Consider the following 25,365-nt stretch of genomic DNA (forward strand, 5'->3'; position numbering starts at 1 on the left):
GTCATCAATGTAGTGGAGGAAGAGGTGGGGAGTGGTGCCTGTGTAATTACGGAAGATCAACTGCTCTACGTATCCAACAAAGAGACAGGCATAGCTGGGGCTCATACGTGTGCCCATGGCTACCCCTTTGGTCTGGAGGAAGTGGGAGGATTCAAAGGAGAGATTGTTAAGGGTGAGGACCAGTTCGGCCAAACGAATGAGAGTGTCGGTGGAGGGGTACTGTTGGGAACGTCTGGAGAGGAAAAAACGGAGGGCTTGGAGGCCCTGGTCATGGCGGATGGAGGTGTAGAGGGATTGGATATCCATGGTGAAGATGAGGCTTTGGGGGTCGGGGAAACAGAAGTCTTGGAGGAGGTGGAGGGTGTGGGTGGTGTCTCGAACGTATGTGGAGTTATCATAGTCTGTCTGACCATCAATCATTGTGCAGAATCATCCATTACATCCAGACCATTATCTCTAGAGGAAGGCTGTGAAGATATGCAAGTTGCAACACTCATGGTATTGCTAATAAAAATAGTTAACAGTCAGAGAGACATGAGAAATGGGATAGTGCAACCTGAAACAGGAAGGAGTTTCCACCATTTGTGACAATGCAGTGGATTTAAGAGGTGTGTTTCGTTCCGGTTTCTTTAAGAGGGAGATTGGGGACAGGTCTCAAGCAGTCTATGAGAAGATAAATAACTTGTGATCCCTTGGCTTTATTTTTTTAAAGTGGGAACAATAAGAACTGAATGTCTGAATGGGCGTTGTCAATCTCTCACAGATCCTGGATTTTTAGTTTTTATATTTCAGCAGCAGTTGCTGTTGGTGTGTTGAAGAAATGGAAGCTCTTTCTACTCTCTCTCGATTACAGTCAAAAGCAGGGGCTCACTTCCTGGGCTGCTAGATTGAATGTGAGACTAAATATGGCCTTCTGAATTTGCTTGTGTTTATGGGATGTTACTTTATTTGAACAGTTAATTAATAATAGTTACTGTATCGATTATTCTATAAAGTTTTCCAAAAGAGTTAAGATATTCCAAGTTCTTCTTTCTTTTGTCATATTTTAACTATAGAGTTGAATAAGTTGTGTTTTACTTAATGTCGACCAATCGAATTGCATCTGCAATACATTATGTCTTTAAAATAAAGAGAAAGTTAAGGTCTAGGCTACCTTCTTAAAATATTTTGAGGGGGTCTGATCTGGTTCACAACACATTTTTGAGGCTTGTGTTACTGTTAATGATATCCGCCAAATGCTACAGTGGCAGAAGTGTATAACATCGGTTTTTAGTTGAGTGTAAAAGTTAATGAGAAATCTTGTGGTGCAATAAGTAACACCTTGTGTTTAAGCTCCACCCCAGGGATGATGATGCTTAAGGCAGGTGCATTATTAATTGATTGTCAGCCTGAAACTCTTTCCACATGCCTTTGAGGTATTGCAGTGATATGATACCTTTATTGATGAAAAATGTTTAAAACCGAAATTCAAACTTCAAGGTAAGTGCTGAACAAGATTTTACATTTTGAGACATTTATTGTAACAAACAGATTAAAAGCACAAAGAATAGCAGATGATGGAATTCTAAAATTACTGGAGAGCAGGAGTGATCCACAGTCAGCTACGTGACACAAAACACAATGAAGCCTTTAATCCGAGAGACAACATGCATGTACAAAAAAGTGCATGTTGCCACAGCAACCCATACTCGGTGAACTGCAACAGGAAAACCACGCTCAGTCAGTGACAAATCAATACAATCAATGCATGCTTCTTTCATCTTAGCAACTGTGATGCCTTTTGAGTCTGTCTGAGTTTTGAGCACAGCCCACATTACTGCAAAATCTGTATATGTCGTTTCAGATTATACTTGACCCATTATATCACACTTTCGTAAAGAATTTCAACTTAAAGGCATAAGGCACAGCTGGAGGTAAACCCATTGAACTCTCAGTGTAAGGAGTAGTTCAGCTTCCTAATGCTATTCCAATCAGGACTACTCCATTGTTCTTGTATGAAGTCAGTGCTAATGGTATGATTGTGTTGGGATTTTGTAGTAGGAGCACTAAGCATAGACCCCGAACTCTCTGGTCTGGCATGTTCTTCAACAATAAAAGAAATTTGGCTCTTGGGTATGCAATGTAAAACCAATCAGGTGGCGATGTTGGGTGCAATGGTGGTGGAAGCACAGGAATTTGTTTGTGTTTCACATTTTGATGCAAAAAGAAGTATGGTGTCATGGACTGCCCTTTCCGAATTTTCTTACAGGATCACTCCAAGTGCCTGCTACCCAGATCCTGAGATATGTTCACCATTGAAGGTAAGGGTGAGTCCAGCAGCTATGAGCAACAGAACTCTATCGTTCTCAGGCTTTAGTGACTCTGTTTTGTATGCTTGAAATCAGCAACAGTTAAATTTTTAAGTCATATAAATTTCTTCAGTGAGTGCTTTCTTTTTCCATACAGAAATTTGGCTATGTTAATGGAGCATCTATTAATTAATCATCTGTAGCAAGATGAGGAAAATGCTACGTTTCAGAGTTCAGAAGCCAATGATCTGCAAGATGGCCTTTGTTAAGCCAGGAAGGACAGTTAAAATGCTGATCTAAATTGCTTTAAAACTTAATGAACCTAGTTGTGATTCATTTCGCATCTAAGGTTAGATCTTATTAAACCCTAAAAGTGGTTTGGAATATAAAAAAAGGAACTCCTGCACAGTACAGTTCAGCACTGCAGCATTTCAGATTCCCTCTCACTGATAGGAAGGTTGTTCAATTTCTGGGGAATGTTGATGAGATAAAGGAACTCCTTTTAAAGGCTGCAAACTATATAAAAGGAACAACACAGAAATTGGTCATTTGCTAGTGCTCCATCTAAGCCACTATTGACCCCACATTATTTAACACTGTCTGAAAATTCTCATTCCTTCATTAACACATTTTCACAAATGCGCTATCCACAAGCTCCATAATTGTAGCCTCTATTTGGTTAAAGATGGTTGACTTGAATTTCTTATTAAATCTATTAATGATTCTCTTATTAGTGACTGCCTTTATAATCCTAGTTTCAGTCTACGCACAAGTAGAGGGAAATCTTCTCCCCATCTGCCCTATCAAGCCACATTATAATTTAGAATATCCCTGAACCTTTATCAGAGGAAGGAGCCTCAATTTGTTTAGTCCCATCTGACAGTTCTAGCCTCTCAGCTCGAGGAACACATGGAAATCTGAGAAGAGAGGAGAATATCTGATATCTCGAATTTGCACCTTTGTTTTTTTGTCAGCCCTCCAGCTTAATTGAGTGAGCTGCAAAAACAGGAAATGCTAGAAACACTCTGTCAGACTAGCAGGGCAGTCCCTTTACCAACTAAAGGTAGAGTGGTCATATTTTACCAGACCACAGATCTGCTTTCTCTGAGAGAGAGAGAGATAGAGAGATAGCTAGTGGTGGTTTAACCTGAGGGTCATTTTTGAAGTTAAAGGTCATAACTGATAGGCACTATTGTTTTGAGCACACATAAATAGGGCTCAGCTGTGACACTGGGCATGCAATGGGAGCTGAGAGATTGAGCAAGTCAATAAACTGGCTCCAACAAAGAAAAGCTAAATCTCTTTGAATATACCTCTCCAGCTGGCTTGAAATTGATTAAAAGTGGAGTGTTGAATGTGGAGTGGAATCACATCAAGTGCTGAGTTGAGTCTACTGATGATATAAGAGTTGCCCCTCTACTCTATAGCCAAAGCTTACCACTGCTACTGCACTCAGGCAGGTCAGGAGGGCCTCCAGTTCTGTGTAGAATGGCTTCCATCTTGCCTTCCTGTGAGAGGAAACCAGAGCACCCAGAGAAAACCCACACAGACACAGGGAGAATGTGCAAACTGCACACAGACAGTCGCCCGAGGCTGGAATCAAACACAAGTCCCTGGCACTGTGAGGCAGCAGTGTTAACCAATGAGCCACCTTGCTGCCCTGCTGAGATTTTCCAGCAACTTCTGTTTTTGTGCAGATTTCCAGCATTTGCCATACTTTCAGTTTTTCTTTAGCCCATTAAGCCAGATCCTCTCTCCAAAGATGTTGCCAGAACTGTTGACTATTTCCAATAAATGTTCTGTTTATTTTTCTTTCTAGTAATTGGTTGCTCAGATTTGTCAAGTTACATTGGATCTTCAGCGACTATATTGCAGCTTCAACACCAGGCTACATGCTGTTAGCATGTTGGGCCTTTTCCAAGCATTATTCCAGTTCACAATCACTCACCTGCAAGTCCTAAACTTTTGGGAGGCATTTTTGATCTGATTTTCAGAAGTGGATGTTCAAAACAGAATTTGAACTCTTTCGATCTGTTCTGAGATAATTTAAATCACCATTTTAAATATGTACTCTAGGGAGATCATCTGCCCTTCTGGAGTGGAAAGATGCCTTTGGAATTGCTGAAATAGATATGAATGTACACTAAAGAAGGCATGTAGCTATCAAGGCATTTAAAACACCTGTTTAAATATTTGAAAAAAAGTCTCCTTTTTTTTGTTTTATTAACGACAAAATCAATGCTTGATAGTCCATTCTCTGTATTGACATAACTCTGAGGATTATTGTTACAGGATTAGTGTTACACAATTAACTTCACAACCTTTTCTTATCCTAGTGGGGTGTCTGTCAATTCACAGTTTGATAGCTTCAATACTTTTCCACTCTTTGAAGTGGTACTCTGAAACCCAATGCTTGTATTTATAAGGGATCACAGGAGGTTAAACTTAGTGTTTCTTTCATCAGTGAGGATGCTCTTTTGAAATAATTCATTAATGGACACAAAAAAAAACTACATTTAATCTCAGTATGAGATCTGTCCATGGTGAAACTAGGTGCATTGGCATGGTAAATGGAAGAGCAAATGGTGGTGGGCTGAGGGTTATGGGTTGGCATTAGTTGGCACTAAGTTCACAGGGTAAAAAAGGGCCGTAGTTGGTATAAGTTGGCATGGAGGTTATAAGAGGCCAGGGGATAATAAAGGGGAATTGATTTACATGGAGGGTATTAGGCTTCACTGAGATGGGTTGGTTGTCATGAGAGATTATGAGAAGGCATGGATGGGATTACAGGAATGTATGAGGGGGAGGGGTTGAGGGGGTTGTGATGGATGAGTGCTGGGCAAGGAGAAGTTTGCTTCCTTTTATGTTGTTTGGACAAAGTGCCAGTGCACAATATTAACCTGCTCCATTCTGTGTGCAGGAGCCTCTGCCCTGATTCCAGAGTCCCCCACCACAACTTCTATAAAACCTTCTGCAGCCTGGATGGCAACTCCACAAGTTCCTGGGCACTTTTTCCTGAGTCAGGTTTCCAGAGGGAGAAAGTGAGGACTGCAGATGCTGGAGATCAGAGTCAAAAGGTGTGGTGCTGGAAAAGCACAGCCGGTCAGGCAGCGTCCGAGGAGCAGGAGAGTTGACGTTTCGACCATAAGCTCTTCATCAACTCTCCTGCTTTCTCGGATGCTGCCTGACCGGCTGCACATTTCCAGCACCACACGTTTTGAGTCAGTTTTCCAGAGCCAGGAACTATCCAACTGTTCTCCTAATGTGTGATCAAAAATTCATGCTATAGTCTCTGCTGACGTTCCATTGCCCAAAAGAAGCACTCTGAAGTGTTCTCTATTGAACAGAGTAGAAGGAGCCCGTTCACCCCATCTAGCCCCTGCTCGTACGTTACAAAAGCAATTGTGAGTCCAACTTCTCTCACAGCCTTGTAATTATTCCTCTGTTTCAAAGCTTATTTGATTCCCATTTGAAAGTGAAGACTGAACCTTGACTATGAGATCCAAATTCAATTACTGGGCCTAATATCACAATTCACATGTTATTTCTTCACAGGCAAAGAAGGCATTTAGTATACTAGCGTTCATTGAGCAGACCTTTTGAATATAGGAGTTGGGACATTATGTTGGGATTTTATAAAACATTGGTGAGCCCTCTTCTGGAACATTGTGTCCAGGTCTGGTCACCCTGTTGGAGGAAAGATATTATTAAGCCAGAGAGGGTTCAGTAGAGATTTACGAGGATTTTGCTGGAAATGAAGGGTTTGAGTTACAGGGAGAGGCTGGGACTTTTTTCCACTGGAGAATAGGAGGTTGAGAGGTGACATTAAAAGGTTTATAAAATAATAAAGGGTATAGATATGACGAATAGCAGGTGGTGTTTCTCTAGGATGGATAAAAATATGATAAGAAAAGAAAGACTTGAGAAACATTTTTTTTTAACATGCAGAATAGTTTGCGTGTGGAATGAACTTGACTGATTTTGATTAATTTGATTTATTATCACGTGTGCTAAATTACAGTGAAAAGCTTTGTTTGTGAGCAGTACAGTCAGGTCATAGTAAGCAAGGACATACAGATCACAGATTAGATTCCCTACAGTGTGGAAACAGGCCCTTCAGCCCAACCAGTCCACACCGACCCTCCGAAGAGTAACCCACCCAGACACGGGGAGAATGTGCAAACTCCACGCAGACAGTCGCCCGAGGCTGGATTCAAACCTGGGACCCTGGTGCTGTGAGACAGCAGTGCTAACCACTGAGCCACAGGGTGAAAAAATTTCAGCAGTGCTAACCACTGAGCCACAGGGTGAAAAAATTTCGGACAGAGTGAGACATAAGTGGAGGTGCACGAGGCAAGATCAACATTAATTAGATTAACATTATCTGAAGCTAGAGAGTCCATTCATCAGCCTATTACCGACAGGGGAGAAGCTGTTCTTGAACCTGTTGGTACATGTGGTCAAGCCTCTGTACCTTCTGCCTGAAGGGAGAAGTGGTGGATTTGGCTAGTTACACATTTGAAAGGCATTTAGATGAGTACATGAGTAGGAAATATTTGGAGGGATATGGGCCAAGTGGAGGCAGGTGGGACTAGTTTAGTTTAGGAACATGCTCTGCACAGATTGTTTGGTCCAAAGGATCTGTTTCCGTGCTGTATGACTCTACGAAGGCTAACAGTTGTATCTGTAGCTGATCATTTCTGAAGGAGCTCACTCTCCTGTTGTCAGAGGGGTACAATACTCGCAGGGCATCTCACCACACCAGTTTCTGCTGACCCGGGACTGCTAATTCTCTTCCGTCCAAGTTAAACTTACTGGAGAGACTTGCAGTTTGATAATCAGCTGTTGAGGCTGCACTCCCGATGAAGGGCTTATGCTCATAACATCGACTCTCCTGTTCCTCAGATACTGCCTGACCGGCCATGCTTTTCCAGTACTACACTCTTTGACTCTGCAATACAAAACCACCATCCTTGAGCATCAAGGAGTGGGATTCAAATCAGGACCTCCTGGTCCAAAGGCAGGGCTGCCACACACTGTAAAACAGGGCTTCGTTCAGAATCACCATTGACAATTTATTTGTAAGGCAGAAGAATCAATCCCTTCCATCCCCAGCCTCTAAAAGGATTAGAGCACCAAATTAGACATCAACCTCAATTTGAAATATTAGACACAGTTATTAAATAAACAATAGACAGCAAGCAATGGAACAGTAACTTGTATAATTATACATTGACAGTTGGGAGCCTACTACGTCAAGTGGAAAAACAATAAGTTCCAATCCAAGGTGAAGTAGTAATTTTTGACAGATAACTGTTCGACATGTACCACCCTCTTCTCATGGCTTCTTGCCCACAGGACTCAGCTTGTCTACCTTATCTTTGCTGTTGAATATTCCAGTACCTTCAGCAAGCATCTCTTCATAAACAGATCCAGCTGCTTCACAATCCTCTCAGCAGTTGCCACGGTTTGCTTGTTTTTTTTAAAAAATAAACTATCTGACAAACAGATAAAAGACTAATTGGTTGTCATACACTTACTTGAGCGAATCACACATTCGCCACCTCCAGTTTATAGTTTTAAAGACCTTCGCTCAACACTCATCTCCAATTAGGGTGGGATATCTGTTGTTTTTTTTACTGCAGTTGTCTTTAAACCTCCCTCTGTGTTCAGAATGGAGTTTAAGGGACTGCTAACGCATCAAATTTATACATTAAGAAAATTTCCACAAGGTTGGCACAGGCAGGTGAGGCTGAAGGGCCTGTTTCCATGCTATATACCTCTAAGACTCTAAGATCGTCATATTGCCTCTTGTTTCACAGAATCGCTACAATGTGGAAGCAGACCATTTGGCCCATCGAGTCCACACCACCCAGACCCAACCCTATCACCCTGCATTTCCCTTGGCTAATTTACCTAACCTGCACATCCCTAATCACTATGGGTAATTTCCCATGGCTAATCCATCTAACCTGCACATCTTTGCACTGCGAGAGGAAACCAGAGCACCCCGAGGAAACCCACGCAGACACTGGGAGAATGTGCAAAATCCACGCAGACAGTCGCCCGAGCATGGAACTGAACCCAGGACTCTGATGCTGTGAGGTAGCAATGCTAACCACTGAGCCTTTCAATTTCACAGAGTCATAGAGATGTACAGCACAGAAACAGACTGTTCAGTCCAACTAGTTCATGTCGACAAGATATTCCAAATTATTCTCGTTTCATTTACCAGCACTTGGCCCATATCCCTCTAAACCCTTCCTTTTCTTATACCCATCCAGATGCTACCTTAAATGCTGTATTTGTACCACCCTCCACCCATTCCTCTGGCAGTTTATTCCGTACACCCTCTGCGTGAAAAAGTTGCCAGTCATGTCCCTTTTGAATCTTTCCCCTCTCACCTTAAACTGATGCCCTCTAGTTTTGGACTCCCCCACCCTGGGGAAAAGACCTTGACTATTCACCCAGTGCATGGCCATCTTGATTTTATAAACCTCTATAAGGTCACCCCTCAGCCTCTGACACTTCAGGGAAAATAGCTCCAGCCTATTCAGCCTCTCCCTGTAGCTCAAAACCTCCATCTCTGTAAATCATTTCTGAACCCTTTCAAGTTTATCAATATCCTTCCCCTGGAAACAAATTCTATAGCGTCCTTAATGTTTTCCTGATGCAAAAGGACTTTTAAATGACTACAAGATATTGTTTTTGCTATCCAGCAAAGCAGACATATTTCCCTCATGATGGCCCCACAATGATTTGGTGAATTTATTGATGCAGGTTGGAGGGAAAACATTAACCCATATACTCGGAACATTGATGCTCTTTTTCAGATAGTGTCATGACAGCTTTTATCTAAGAAAATTGGCTTTAAATATTAATAAATCTTGCAATAATATGGCTGATTTCTCTCTTACATGTCATATTTCCAGTCACTGCTGTTGCCACCATGTGGCATTCTGGTTTGGGTGCTTTCAAAGATCTTCAGGCAGCACCTTTCAAATTCTCGATCACTTCCATCTAGAAGGACAAGCACAGCAGACACAGGGGAACACCACCCGCTTCAAGTTCCCCTCTAAACCACTCACCGTCCTGATGGAAATATACCTGATGAAGAGCTTATGCCCAAAACGTCAACTCTCCTGCTCTTCGGATGCTGCTGTGCTTTTTCCACACTTTTTGACTCCTACTTGGAAGTTTATCACCATTCCTTCACCGTCACTGGGTCAAAATCTTGGAATTCTCTCGCTAGTGGCATTGTGGGTCAACCCTAACAGTGGACGTCAGCTGTTCAAGGTGACAGCTCACCACCATCCTCTGAAGGGTAACCAGGGACTGGCAATAAATGCTGGCTAACCAGCGATGTCCACATCCCAGAAGTGAATAAAAGGAGACCAAGGTGGTGTTTTGGTTTGGGTAGCTTGCTGCCACCAATCCTTCTTTTGTCTGTGCTGGGTCTAGGGCCTGTTGAATTAACTGTTGTCGCAGAGAGATGCTGGTGATCTCTCCAAATGGGGGAGCTTTAGCATATTAAGTGGATTAATGCACAGCAGAAACTTGCTGATGTTGGTGAATCTAAACTGAAGAGTCATTTGTCATATATAGCAAGATAGTTTATTGCATGATTCTCATGGGTACAATTTACATTATTAATGAGATATTATTGCTTTGGACTCTCTGGGTATATGCAGAACTCAACTCTCTACACCCAAAGATGGTGTGACGCTAATTGACTGGGTGGAACTCATTGTGAAATGAACATGAACATTTGACTTGTTCAGAACCATTACTTTCTAACTTTTTAACTTTGTTCACCCCAGTCCAATACTGGCACCTCCACATCATCATCACCTTATACAACAGTGCAGTACTGCCTACTCATGTAATTTAGTCACTGTTCTAATGTCAGCGAATGTAGCAATCTATTCAAGCTCCCAAAGTATATAGTGTATAACCAATTACACTGTTAAAGTGATGATGATCGAGGGAGATATTTTGAGCAGGACTTTGGGGGAACTTCCAACTTCCTCTTCAAAATAGTGTCTAAGGAAGGTTAAGATCCAAGTGTGAGGCATGGGTTGATGTCTCCTTCGAAAGATGCATCTGGATAGCGACATGGTGTTGGAGAGGGAAATGTCACTGGACTAACAATCCAAAGGCCCAAACTAATGGTCTAATGACAGAGGTTAAAACCCTATGTGATGGCAGCTGATGGAATTTTAAGTTTAATTGATTGTCAACAAAGGCAACCATAAAACTATAATTGATTTGGGTGGCACGATGGCTTAGTGGATAGCATTGCTGTCTTATAGAACCATGGATCTGGGTTTGATTACAGCCTTGGGTCAAGAATCAGTCATTTGGAGATAGATGGTGGAACTTTGTGATTCCAGTCTTGGGTGACTGTGGAGTTTGCACGTTCTCGTTGTGTCTGTGTGGGTTTGAGTGCTTCAGTTTCCTCCCACAATCCAAAGATGCGCAGGTTAGGTGGATTGGCTATGGGAAATTGACCAGTCGTGTCAGGGGATGTGCACACTAGTTCAGTTAGCCATGGTAAATGTGGGGTTGCAGGAATATGGTAGGGTCTGGGTTTGAGTGGTGTGCTCTTCGAAGGGTCGGTGCAGAATTGATTGGCTGAACGGTGTCTTTCTGCACTTCAGAGATTCTAAAATTAAAAAAACTCATCTGGTTTTCTAATGTTCTTTAGGAAAGGAAATCCACCATCCTTATCTGGTTTGACCTATAGTTGACACCAGACTCTCAGTGTTGTGGTTGATTATTGGGTACCCTCTGAAATGACCTCGCAAACCACTCAGTTCCAGGGCAATTAAGGATGGGTAACAAATATTGTCCACATTGGGAGGGGGGCCTGAGTCTGGGTGGGATGCACTTCGGAGGGTCAGTGTTACTCGATGGGCTGAATGGCCTCCTTCTACACTGTAGGGATTCTATGATTCCATGAAACTTTGAAAAATCTGACTGTACCAAAGTCAAACTATTGAGTGTTAGCAAATATGTACGTCGGCTAGTAAATGCTATTACAAGTAGCTATCCAATTGCCAAAGTCACAGGGAATCCTTTCAGTGTCACTGTCAATTGCTTTGTGTGGAATGGTGTAGTGAGGGGAAAAGATGAGGAGAAGTTTTACATTGCAAATTACTGTGATCTGAGCAGCAAATATTGTTGTGTCTGTCAGAAGCATGCTTGAAGAGGAGAAAAAAATTTGAAGGGGAGAAATTCTGCAACGTGTATGGAAGTAGCAGGGGTTTAAGACTAATTCCTAGGTCCAGTTCATGTGCAGTGGGTCAAATGGCCTCTTTGTTCTTCATTGGAAGAGGTTGCCTGTCATTTGAGGAACCAGGAACTAATGCAAATATATCTGGAATCTTCCTGCAAGGCAATAGTGGGTTTTGAGTTAACCACTGCACCATGCCAGCTCTGCACACATTCAGATGGATGTTTTTGTGTCTATATTAGAAGCTAATTGGAAATGAGGATAGAAAGCAAAGCACCTTATTAATTTTACCTCGCGACCCTGCAGCTTTCAATCTATAATTAAAGCTGACATGTTGAGCATTATGTCTAATTAACAAAAGCAAACTTTCTCCAGTTCTATGGCCACAGAATTAAGGTGCTGCAGTGACTTTTGAAACTGAAAGTGCTTATGGAATGCATATGCTTTTGGAAGTTTGAGTTATCAAGGAAATTTCTAAAATCCACTCTTCCGGGACTGGCTACAGCCGTGACATTAAATTGAAGAAAGGTTGTTCCATGGACCAGCAACCATGTAGAAAATATAATTATCTTCTGATTAGTTTAGCAAGTTTGCTGTAATTAGAAATTGCTAAATTAGTATTAATAAGGGTTTGGAAGACTTACTGATTCTTAATTCATGCATGCTGCTGATATCTCTCATTATATTGAACGTACACAAAAAGCTAATAGCAAACAACATCTGAATCTCTACTGATTCAGTGGTGTTAAAGGTATCCCCTTTCTGCATTAACATCACAATGGGGAGAATATGAGTTATTAAGATTATCTTGCAGGTCTACACCAGTGATTAATGGAAATCTAGTGTGGCAATTAGACGTCAACAAAGACAGGAAGTATATTGTGTACTTTGATAATAGTCTGCTCTCTATTCAGATCAAGGCAGTTGTGGTCATACCATCGTGGTAAAAACGAGGACTGCAGATGCTGGAAACCAGAGTCTAGATTAAAGTGGTGCTGTAAAGGCACAGCAGGTCAGGCAACATCTGAGGAGCAGGAAAGTCGACGTTTCGGGCAAAAAGCCCTTCATCAGGAATAGAGGTCATATCATCGTGATGAAGGATTGGGAAGAATTTTCTTAGATATCAAATCTCTGGAGAACAATCCATAGAGCCTAGTGATTTACTGACCCAAATGCATTGGTCAGGTCGATGAATGAAATTAAAAGCTCTCTTTTTTTTGGCATTTCCTTGGATTTGTTTGGTAACAAAGGTTCTGTCATACATTCCTCCTGATAAAATCACCTGCAAATGGACTGGACACACTCTAGTCGACCGAAAAGCATTGCCTCTTCTAGGTCTTGGTTTCTCAACTCTCAAATGGCCAGCATTTCAGAGGAGGACAAAGAGAAACCACTTCAAAGATGGCTCTGGAACTCTCCTTGAAGTGGGACAAGCTGTTTTGAATCGCAAAACATTTCAATGATGAGGCAGAGCCACACTCCAGATCCAAATGCCTCATTGGGACATCCTGCTGTACCCTTAAAGATCAAAGGGTCAAGAATCAGTCATATAGAGATAGATAGTGGAAATTTGTGATTCTGAGTGAACGTTGACTTCAAATCGAGAGACATCCGACCTTGTATTTAAGCCTAACTCCAGTACGTGAATACCTAATTTAAGTTCATAGCTCTGTGGAGAACTGAAAATATGTGTGCCAATTATGATTGTCAAATATCTGTTTGCAGAAAATGTGGTGCTCCTCATAAATCTTTGCAGCCTTTCATCTGATGCCACCAACACAAACACAGCAGTAAGTGTCATTTAGTTTATCTATGCCCAAATTGACTGTCATGTTAATTTAACCACAGTCCCATTCACTGTGGAAGAATTTGGGGTGTTGAGAGATGTTGTTTAAGCAGAAATATTGGCTACTTTTTTGAAAACTTACTTTTGTGAATGAAGAAAAGGAATCATGTGCTTACACTCATTTGTTTATGGGAATTTTATTTGAAGTTGTTCTGTATGATTGATAGGTTTAGAAATTGACGAAAGTTGTGAATAATGTAGAAGATTTAATAAGGCTTATAAGGAAATCAAAACCTTCCTTTATCTCAGTGCCTAATAGAATTATGAGCAATCAGTCAAGAGTTCCTGTGGACCTTTGAGGATTTGCCAATTCAGTGATTTGTAAATCTGTCACTTCTCCAAACCTGTTACCCACTTACATCGCTGAATTCATCCTCTACTCTGCGAATACAATTTAGTAACTGCTTTAAAATAAAATGAAATTAAGACTGTTTAGATCCTTGGCTGCAGAGCTGAACAGTCCTCAGACTTGTTGAAACTTGGAATGCCAATGAATCTCTTCAGCACTGGACAGAATCTTAATGCTGAAGTAGATGGAAGTCACAATTTAAAGTAAACATTCAGATGAGCTAACTGATTCTCAGAGTCTATGTACATTCTACAGTAATCTAATTGCATGGTTACTCGTCTTCTGTCACAGTAGCACAACACTGGATTTTGTCAAACTTTGTATTTTACATTTATCAGGATCATTTGCAAGAATGCCAATTTAAAGAGAAGACCAACATTTGTACTGTAAGCAAAGAGAATGCTGATTGGGTGGCAGCTGGAGGCCAACCAAGTAGCACTCTTATATGGTATAAATATTGTTTTCTCTTTACTTTGGTATTTTCTGTGAATCGCCCAGATGAGTGCAAGATGAAAAGTTTCAACAAAATGGATTTTTCTTTCAGCAACACGCATGCTGCATACAACCAAACAATTAAAACTGTGCAATTTCATCAATAATATAAGTGGGCCATTTATTTAATAAAACAAGATATAGATTTTATTGTCTTATACAATTATTTATAAACTATGATCATAAAGTTTTCTAAATTTTACTTTGTTTACTATATCTGATATGGCTACATTGTAACAATAAATGGCTGGCACTTCCATTAGCATCTGTGTCAAGTCTCTGCTCAAGAAGTGAGGTGGGAACATTTTAGGGAAATAGTCTGGTTAGGTTGACATTGGCAGCTTGGTGGAGTGAGGTGCAGACTAAGGAAGGACCAGGAGTATGCAATATCATGATCTGAGCTTGAACTGGACAGTACAAGCATTCAATCACATGCAGAATTCATAGTGGAGGGGTAGGGACTTCTGAAACAATGGGCATATTAGATCATATTATATAAATGCTGAGATGTTGCAGATCTTGAGATACAGAGAGATCTGGGTATCCCACTGAATCACAAAATACTTAGTAAATAATTAAGAAAGCTAATAGAATATTATCAATTGAGAGCAATTGAATGCAAAAGTATTGTAAAGAGGTTATGCTTCAGTTATACAGGACTTGACTGAGATCCCAAATTGTGCACAGTGAGATCCCATTACAATAACGAGGACATAACCAGATAATTTATTTTAGCGATACATATCAACCAGAATCCCATAAAAATGAAAGACTCTTCCTGTTCCTCTTCCAAATAAGGGCCTGTGGAATTGATTGCATCCATTACCTGACTTGACAGACAGAGCCTCAATTTATCTTTTCTCCCAAAGCTAAACAGCAGCTCAAAGAGTGCAGCACTCCCTCAGTACTGCATGGAACTGCTGGCTTAGTTTAAGTGCATGCCCCTATTTTGGGAACTGAACCTGTCTGACTCCAAGCCAAATGAACAGTAAACTAAAAGTGAAAACAAGTCTGATGAAGCACCGTCCTGACTCAAAACATTAGCTTGCTCTCTCCTCCTGGATGCTGCCTGACCTGCTATGATTTCCAATCCTTTCTTGTTTCAGTGTGGATTCCAGTATCTGCAGCGATCTGCTCCTTATAATCTAGAAGTGGAAAGTGTCATGAAAATGCTTCATATTTATTTGTTTTGGTGGACTTGAGCTTGAATGTGATGGAGATACCTTATTTTTAAAGAAGTTAATAAAAAGGATGTTTTTCTTTAAAAAACTAGAGATTTCCTGAAGGTCTTGTGATAACTGTGTGTTTAGTGCAATTCCCTGCCAGGGTTGAAGACTATCAATTTGTATCGTCTGCTTTGGAAATTGTTCAGATTTTTAAGTTAATGATCAGCCTGGGTAAAGAGAAAAAGGAGGAGAAAGTGAGGTCTGCAGATGCTGGAGATCAGAGCTGAAAATGTGTTGCTAGAAAAGCGCAGCAGGTCAGGCAGCATCCAGGGAACAGGAGAATCGACGTTTCGGGCATAAGCCCTTCTTCAGGAAGAGAAAAAGACCTTCCCAGCTCATCTCTCCAGTTTCCGAAAAGAGTCTTCTTGTTGGGTCTAGCTGGAGCCCTGCCCCAGTCAGAACCTTGAGTGTTCTCCTGAAGAACATTGAGAATAATCCATGATAGAGTCAAAGAGATCAACAGCACAGGAAAAGGCCCTTCGGCCCATCATTGCCTGTCAAAACCAACCACTTAACTATTCCATATCTGTTTTCCAGCACTGGGTCCAAAACCTTGCATTCTTTGGCATCACAACTGCACATCTAATTAATCCCCTAAGTGTTATGAGGATTTCAGCTTCTACTACTCTGAGAGATAGTGAGTTCCAGCCACTGTATTTCCTGATCAAGCCGCATTGACCAAGCTCCCTGAGATATCTGCCTATGATTGATGAAATTGGTCTTTGTACGCCATCAGAGGCAACCAACTAAGCATCTCAAGTCTCATATTTTATTTCTTCAGGAACGAAATTGGCCGAAATTGTTGTCTTTCCCAAAATGGCACTTTGTAGAGAAAAGTATTTTCTCTTTATCCATTGTATATGTCAACGTTTGTCCATCTATGTTGAGTTATTTCAAGGGGAGGCATTTATAATTTCACTTTACGAATTACATTCGTTAACTAGTTCTGCATTTTTATTGTTTCAATGAAAAAAAAACAATAATTTTATCTTTATTAAAGAAACCCAGTTGAAGGATGTTTTTTATTTTAAGTCTAACATAGCAAATGGGTCGTACTGGGAACTGGATAAAACAATCAAATTTATATGGAGGCCTGTGGTTTAGTGAGACTTGAGAAAGATTGCACATTCTTCCTACCTTGATTGCAGCAAAGGCAAATTGCACATGGAAGCTTTGTTGTTCTAACTTTTCTGAAGACTATCCAGGTGATTGTTTAGCTCCTTCCAAAGAAGAAAATTGTTAAAGATTAACACTGAACTATCACTCGATGATTGTCTTTTTTTTTGCTTTCCCTCCAATCAAAATTGCAATAATGCGTCCCATTTTCACAAAAGTTGTTCTACAGCAATCCTCTCCTCTACGCTCAGGAGACAATTCTTATATGGCAACAGTTCTTTTGTTGTATTTAATGTTTATTGCAACTATAAAGTGGAGAAAATCCTATTTGTTTAGACTCAAATGGACTTTACATGAGAGGTGGAGAGGAGATCCATCGTTGCAAATCATGAGAGAAAATGATTTTGCTTTTACGCCTCTTCCTCTTCATTTGCTGAGTGGACAGAAACTTAGAAACCACAGAAATTAGGAGCACCAGTAACCATTTAGTTCTTCAGGTTCCCTCTCCTATTCAATCCTACCTCACCTGATCCTCTAGCTGAATGCCATTTCCTGCTTTCTCTTCATCCTTCCTTAATGCCTTTAATAATTAGGTTAGATTAGATTCCGTACAGTGTGGAAACAGGCCCTTTGGCCCAACAATTCCACACCGACCCTCCGCTGAATGCCATTTCCTGCTTTCTCTTCATCCTTCCTTAATGCCTTTAATAACTAGGTTAGATTAGATTCCGTACAGTGTGGAAACAGGCCCTTAGATTAGATTCCGTACAGTGTGGAAACAGGCCCTTTGGCCCAACAATTCCACACCGACCCTCCGAAGAATAACCCACCCAGACCCATTCCCCCACATTTACCCCTGACTAATGCATCTAATACCATGGCCAATTCACCTGACTTGCATATCTTTAAATTGTGGCACCAAACCAGAGCACCCAGGGTGTGCCCACGGAGACACATGGAGATTGTGCAAACTCCACACAGACAGTTACCTGAGGCAGGAATCGAACCCAGGTCCCTGATACTGTGAGGCTGTAATGCTAACCACTGAGCCACTTTTTTTTACTCCCTTCACACTAACCCTCACCCCTCACCCTCTCTCCCTTCACACTAACCCTCACACCCCCCACCCTCAATCCCTTCACACTTTCACACTAACCTCTTTCTTGAATATGCTCAGTGATCCAGCCTCCACAGTCTTCTACGTTTGCAGATTCCATCCTTGAGAAAACAAGTGTTTCTTTAGCTCTCTCCTAATTGATCTTTCCATATCCTGAGACTGTGACTTTTGTTCTAGACTTCCCCAGCCAAGGGAACCAACTTCCCTGCATCCAGAATGTCCAGCCCCTGTTAGAATTTGGAAGGTTGGTGTGGACCCGATGGGCCAAATCGCCTGCTTCCACACTTTAGGGATTCTAATTTCCAAAGCTTGGACATGTATCAGCCCATCAAACCATCGAAGTGCATCAGTTGGATTTGAGAAGAGTTGGTCACATCTGACTAATCAGTTGCAGGTTTTGGAGAGGTCACTAGCAGAGACAATCAGGAAATGCCTATGCTTGTAGATTACCAATAGTCTTTGTAGCAGAGAAGGTTGAGGGAAGGCCTAATAGAGATGTTTAAGCTTATGGGAGGTGTGGAAAGTGTGGATGCAAAGTAGCAGTTCCCCTTCGTTGAGAGGTCAATAATGAGGAAGCATAATATTATGTTGAAAGGTAGGTGGATAAAAGGAATATTGAGGAAAATGTTTTCACCTGCAGAATGATGGGGGTTGGTAAAGCACTGCCTGGGAGAGTAGTTGAGATGGGTAACCTCACAACTTTTAAAAGTGCTTGGATGAGCATTTGTCATATCATATCATTCAAGGCTATGGGCCTTGTGTTGGAAAGTGGGACTACATTTAGGATAGTTTTAACAACACAGACTTGATGGGCCAAAAGACCTCTCCTAACCTGTATCATCTGTGATTCAGACAACCTTTGAGTCTTCACTCACTGTGGGTATAGGTGTTTGAACCTAGATCGTCAGGTCCAGTGGTTGGACAATACTGATGGGCCCCAAAAAATCCATTGCTTGGAGATCTAGATGTTGTCTATTAACCTGTTCAATGATGGCATTCTGGAATAAGTCAGACTTGAAACTGGGCCTCCTGACTTGGAGCAGGGATATTATCACTGCACCATAAAAGCCCTTCCACTACGCTGAGTGTCGCCATGCTCAAAATTGACTCTCCATCCAATTGGTGATGGTTTTATGTTAATGTCCATTGTTTGCCAATTGATTGCAATTTGTGTCACATGAACTACCTCAGATGATCATGAGTCTTTCAAGTTCTCTTCCCCACTATCCTGGAAACACGTTGAATATTTCGAAGACAGGTTCCAGACTAACAAGGACATCAAAGGTTATTGAGGGAGTACGCAAAAATGTGAAGCAATCAAGTCAGCCATGTTTCTATTGAATGGTGAAGCAGGCTGGAGGGGTTTACTAGTCTATGTGCTCATACAACCCTGGAACCCCCTTTTTGACAACACTATGGGTGTAGTTGCACCAAGTGGACTTCTGTAGCTCAAGAGAAGAGCTCACCTTCTCGGGAGAAATTAGGGATCAGCAACATAGCAAATGGTCATACTGGGAACTGGATAAAACAGTCAAATTTATATGGAGGCCTGTGGTTTAGTGAGACTTGAGAAAGATTGCACAGTCTTCCTACCTTGATTGCAGCAAAGGCAAATTGCACATGGAAGCTTTGTTGTTCTAACTTTTCTGAAGACTAGTGGCCTTGACAGCGATATTCGCAAATTGTGAGAAAATTAAATAACATCAGAAACAAAGAAAAGAGTGGAGAGGGTTTCCTACAGGGGAATCAGAATTGAGGATAAAGATGACTGTGTGGAAAAAGTTCATTATTCAGCTACTTGGATCACTGAGATCTCATGAAGGAAAGGAATTTGTCAAAAGCTAAATCAAATAAGGTAGATAGTCTGAAGCTTCCTTCTATTTATCCATGTGTGGGGGTGAGGGAAGGGCTAATCTTTGTTCAATCTTTCACCAAGCAAATAAATGGCATGCCAAGAGTCCATGGCAGCTCCAACTGAATCCAATTTGAAATCAGCCCAATGGGATTCATGGCCAATTCCATTTAGCACTCTCTTCTTCTTCTGAATTCCCAGTTGATAAATTTGTCTTCCCTCGCTAAATGACAGTTCATCCAGCAATTTGAACAACAGCTGCACTGCCTGGTTGGCCAGTCAGGCCACATTTAAATCATGAAGGTAAATGTGGGAGGGAACAGCCTCATGGTATTACTGCTGGACTGGTAATCCAGGTAATGTTCAGGAGATCCAGGTTTGAATCTTGCCATGGCAGATGATGGCATTTGAATTCGATGAAAGTCTGGAATTAAGAACAAAGAACAAAGAAAATTACAGCACAGGAACAGGCCCTTCATCCCTCCAATCCTGCCTTGATCCAGATCCTTTATCTAAACCTGTCGCCTATTTTCCAAAGATCTGTATCCCTCTGCACCCTGCCCATTCATGTATCTGTCTAATGACGGTATTGTGCCCACCTATACCATCTCCGCTGGCAACACCGTCCAGGCACCCATCACCCTCTGCATAAAGAACATTCCACGCATATCTCCCTTAAAGTTTTCCGCTCTCACCTTGAAATCGTGACCCCTAATAATTGAGTCCCCCAATTAAAGAAAATGCTTTTGCTATCCACCTTGTCTATACCTCTCATGATTTTGTAGACTTCAATCAGGTTCCCCCATCAACCTCTGTCTTTCTAATGAAAATAATCCTAACCTACTCAACCTCTCCTCATAGCTAACGCCCTCTATTCCAGGCAACATCCTGGTGAACCTCCTCTGCACCCTTTTCAAAGCATTCACATCCTTTTGGTAATGTGGTGACTAGAATTGTATGCAGTATTCCAAATGTGGCCGAACCAAAGATTATACAACTGTAACATGACCTGTTACAGTACCATGTCCGATGAAGGAAAGCATGTTGTATGCCTTCTTGAACACTCTATTGACCTGCGTTTCTACCTTCAGGGTACAATGGACCTGAACAGCCAGATCTCTCAGTACATCAATTTTTCCTAGATCTTTTCCATTTACTGTATAGTTTGCTCTTGAATTGGATCTTCTGAAATGCACCACCTCACATTTTCCCTGATTGAACTCCATCTGCCATCTCTCCACCCAACTCTCCAATCTATCTATATTCTGCTGCATTCTCTGACAGTCCCCTTTACTATCTGCTACTCCACTAATCTTAGTATCATCTGCAAACTTGCTAATCAGACCACCTATAACTTCTTCCAGATAATTTATGTATATCACATACAACAGTGGTCCCAGTACAGATCTCTGTGGAACACCACTCGTCACAGTTCTCCATTTGGGGAAATTCCCTTCCACTCTTACTTCCTTTGTCTCCTGTTGTCCAGCCAGTTCTCTATTCATCTAGCTAGTACATCCTGGACCCCATGTGACTTTACTTTCTCCATCAACCTATCATGGGGAACCTTATCAAAAGCCTTAATGAAGTCCATGTATATGACATCTACAGCTCTTCCCTCATCAGTCAACTTTGTCACTTCCTCAAAGAATTCTATTAAGTGGGTAAGACGTGACCTTCCCTACACAAAACCATGTTGCCTATCACTGATAAGCCCATTTTCCTCCAAATGGGAAGAGATCCTATCCCTCAGTGTATCATCCAGCAGCTTCCCTACCTCTGATGTCAGGCTCACCTATCTATAATTACTTGGATTATCCCTGCTACCCATCTTAAACAAGGGGACATTAATAATTCTCCAATCCTCTGGGACTTACCCCATGTTGAAGGATGCTGCAAAGATATCTGTTAAAGCCCCAGCTATTTCGTCTCTCACTTCCCTCATAACCTTGATAGATCCCATCCGGTCCTGGGAACTTGTCCATCTTAATGCCTTTTCTAACATCAAACACTTCCTCCCTCCTTATGCTGACTTGACCAAGAGTATTCAAACATCTATCCCGAAACTCAACATCCATCATATCCCTCTCCTCAGTGAATATCAATGCAAAGAACTCATGAAGAATCTCACCCATTTTCTCTGACTCCAGGCACAACTTTCCTCCTTTGTCTTTGAGTGGGCCAAACCTTTCTCTCATTAGCTTCTTGCTCCTTATATATAAATAAAAGGCTTTGGATTTTCCTTAACCCTGTTTGCAAAAGATATTTCATGACCCCTTTTAGCCCTCTTAATTTCTCGTTTCAGATTGGTCCCACACTCCCGATATTCTTCCAAAGCGTTGTGTTTTCAGTCACCTTGACCTTATGTACGCTTCCTTTTTCCTCTTAGCTCGTCTCATAGTTTCATCTGTCATCTATGGTTCCCTAATCTTGCCATTTCTATCCCTTATTTTCACAGGAACATATCTCTCCTGCACTCTAATCAACCTCTCTTTAAAAGCCTCCCACATATCAAATGTGGATTTACCTTCAAACAGCTGCTCCCAATCTACATTGCCTGGCTCCTGCTGAATTTTGGTATAGTTGGCCTACCCCAATTTCACACTCTTCCTTTAGGACCACTCTCATCTTTGTCCATGAATATTCTAAAACTTATGGAATTGAGATCACTATTCCCAAAATAATCCCCTACTGATGCTTCAACCACCTGACCAGGCTCATTCCCTAACACCAGGCCAGTATGGCCCCTTCCTGAGTTGAACTATTTACATACTGCTCTAGAAAACCCTCCTGGGTGCTCATTAGAAATTCTGCTCCATCTAGACCTCTAACACTAAGTGAATACCAGTCAATGTTGGGAAAATTAAAATCTCCTATTAGCACCACCCTGTTGCTCTACATCTTTCCATAATTTGTCTCCATACTTGTACCTCTACCTTACGCTCACTGTTGGGAGGCCTGGAGTACAACCCCAACATTGTTACCGCACCCTTCCTATTTCTGAGCTCTGCCCATATTGCCTCACTGCTCGAGTCCTCCATAGTGCCCTCCTTCAGCACAGCTGTGATATCGTCTCTGACCAGTAATGCAACTCCTCCACCCCTTTTACCTCCCTCTCTCTCCCACCTGAAACATTGATATCCTGGGATATTTAGTTGCCAATCATGCCCTTCCCTCAAACAAGTCTCAGTAATAGCAATAACATCATACTCCCAGATAGTAATCCAAAACCCTAAGTTTGTCTGTCTTACCTTCTATACCTCTTGCATTTAAGAGATTAATGATGAAAGTGAATCCATTGCTGATTGTCAGAAAAACCTATCTGATTCACTAATTTAATTTAGGGAAGGAAACCGTTCCCTTTGCCTACATGTGACCCCAGACCCACAAAATGTGGTTGAATCTTAACTGCCCACTGGGCAATTAGGGATGGGCAATAAATGCTGGCTTAGCCAGTGATGTCCTCATCCAATGAATGAGTGTTCAAAAAAATTTAGTGAGGCTTCAATCACAGCACTAGGCCTCCCCTGAGAGATGAGAGGGTGAAAGCTGGCACTGCTGCTGTTAGTTTTGCTAATAATTTATTGGGGTCATTCGGAACTTTATCGAACCTAGAAAGCAATCAAATTAATTTCCATATCCTGTTCCTGGTTTTATGTTTCACATTATGGTGAGGGAAGCCTTGTGAATCTATATCTGAAAAGTGTTGAGTGAATCAAAGTTCAGCTACTGGGTTTGATGAGTGTGAAATCAAATCAACAAACCAACAATCTGTCCTGGTCCATTCATGTCGATGCTATAGTCAAGAAAGCACAACAACACCTCTAGTTCCTCAGAAGGCTAACGAAATTCAGCATGCCCATAATGACTCTTACCAATCTTTATAGATGAACCATTGAAAGCATCCTATTTGGATGCATCATAGCTTGGTATGGAAATGTGTTGCTGGAAAAGCGCAGCAGGTCAGGCAGCATCCAGGGAACAGGAGAATCGACGTTTCGGGCATAAGCCCTTCTTCAGGAATGCTGCCTGACCTGCTGCGCTTTTCCAGCAACACATTTCCAGCTCTGATCTCCAGCATCTGCAGACCTCACTTTCTCCTCATAGCTTGGTATGGCAACTGCTCTGCCCAAGACCACAAGAAATTGAAAACCAGCCTTCCTTCCATTGACTCCATCTATACTTCCCACTGCCTCGGGAAAGCAGCTCACATCATCAAGGACTCCTCCCACCCCAGTTGTACTCTCTTCCAACCTCTTCCATTGGGCAGAAGATACAAAAGTTTGGAAACATGTACCAACAGATTTAAGAACAGCTGTTATCAGACTTATGAATAGACCTCTCTTATATTAGGTTTCTCTGCACCTTCTCTGTAGCTGTAAAACCAATTTCTGCATTCTGTTCTATTACCCTGATGTACTTATGTAAGCTATAATGTGTCTGGTTAGCAGACAAAACAATGTTTTTCACTGTATCTCGGTAAAGTGACAATAATCAATTAAATCAAAACAATCCTACGTATTCATCTCGAAGGCTAACCGATCTTCGTTCTAAATTATCCTCCCACCCAGTTTTGCTTCTGAAGAAAAGATGTTTAAAATTGCAGATAGCAACAAATACTTTCCATCACAGGACAATAGTCATCTTTAGTATGCGAAAGAAATCTCCTTGTTTTATCATCTGCTTCTATGATGTATGGTTGCGGCTGTGGGAGTACAAGCAAATGGAAGTCAAACTTCAGTGCCATAAATCTTTGAATATTAGCTGTTCTTCCCACCTCCCAGACTTGTTACGGTGTCTAAAAATAGACAGTGCACATTGTAGATTGATGCCAAGATGTAAATCAGTTGAAAATGATGCAGTAAGTGTGGCATTATCTTTTTATTAAGCTAAGCATGAAGCACTTGCTCAACTTGGAATTATAGAGTCCCTACAGTGCAGAAACAGGCTCTTCAGCCCAGCAAGTCCACACCAACCGTCTGAAGAGTATCCCATCCAGACCCATTCCCCTACCATATTACTCTACATTTACCTCTGACTAATGCACCTAACCTACATATCCCTGAACACTACATTAAAAATCACACAACAACAGGTTAGAGTCCAAAGATTTAATTAGAAGCACTAGCTTTCGGAACGCTGCTCCTCCATCAGATGGTTGAAAGTGCAGTACTCCGAAAGCTACTGTTTCTAATTAAACCTGTTGGACTATAACCTGGTGTTGTGTGATTTTTAAGTTGGTACACACTAGTCCAACACTGGCATCTCCAGACCCTGAACACTATGGGCAATTTACCATGGCCAATTCACCTGACTTGCACATCTTTGGATTGTGGGAGGAAACTGGAGCACCCCAGCGGAAACCCACGCAAACATGAGGAGAATGTGCAAACTCCACACAGACAGTTGCCCGAGGCAGGAATCAAACCCGGGTCCCTGGTGCTGTGAGGCAGCAGTGCAGATCAAAGAGAAAAGAACTGAAAATGAAATGTCGATGATGGTATTGTCTCTCATTTTCTTTAGCTCCATTTCCACCTTTTGATAAATAAAGCCTTCATTCCTATCGCACCTTTACCACCAAATTACTTTGTACACAAGCAATTACTTTTGCTGTCATTGCCGTTTGCAGAAAAGTGAGTTGTAATTATTACACAAGGAGGTTACAAAGAGATAGAGATAGGTTAAGTGAATGAGCAAAGATGTGGCCATTGACATCTGATCTGGGAAAGTGTTAAAAATCACACAACACCAGGTTATAGTCCGACAGGTTTATTTGGAAGTAGCAGCCTTTGGAGTGCTGTTCCATTGTCAGGTAGCTAGTGGGGCAGGATCATAGGATTTTTA

General features: G+C 41.6%; 1 long non-coding RNA gene across 1 annotated transcript in view; it reads left to right on the plus strand.

The window, feature by feature from the left end:
• Positions 1 to 25,365, plus strand: part of LOC122542648 — an 89,735-nt gene that overhangs the window by 11,367 nt on the left and 53,003 nt on the right. Inside the window, exon 2 of the long non-coding RNA XR_006309842.1 lies at positions 2,249 to 2,300. This is a non-coding gene — a long non-coding RNA (uncharacterized LOC122542648). The remainder of the gene's footprint in view (positions 1 to 2,248; positions 2,301 to 25,365) is intronic.

This window comes from Chiloscyllium plagiosum, chromosome 40 (genome assembly GCF_004010195.1).
Source record: "Chiloscyllium plagiosum isolate BGI_BamShark_2017 chromosome 40, ASM401019v2, whole genome shotgun sequence".
Classification (NCBI taxonomy): Eukaryota; Metazoa; Chordata; class Chondrichthyes; order Orectolobiformes; family Hemiscylliidae; genus Chiloscyllium; species Chiloscyllium plagiosum.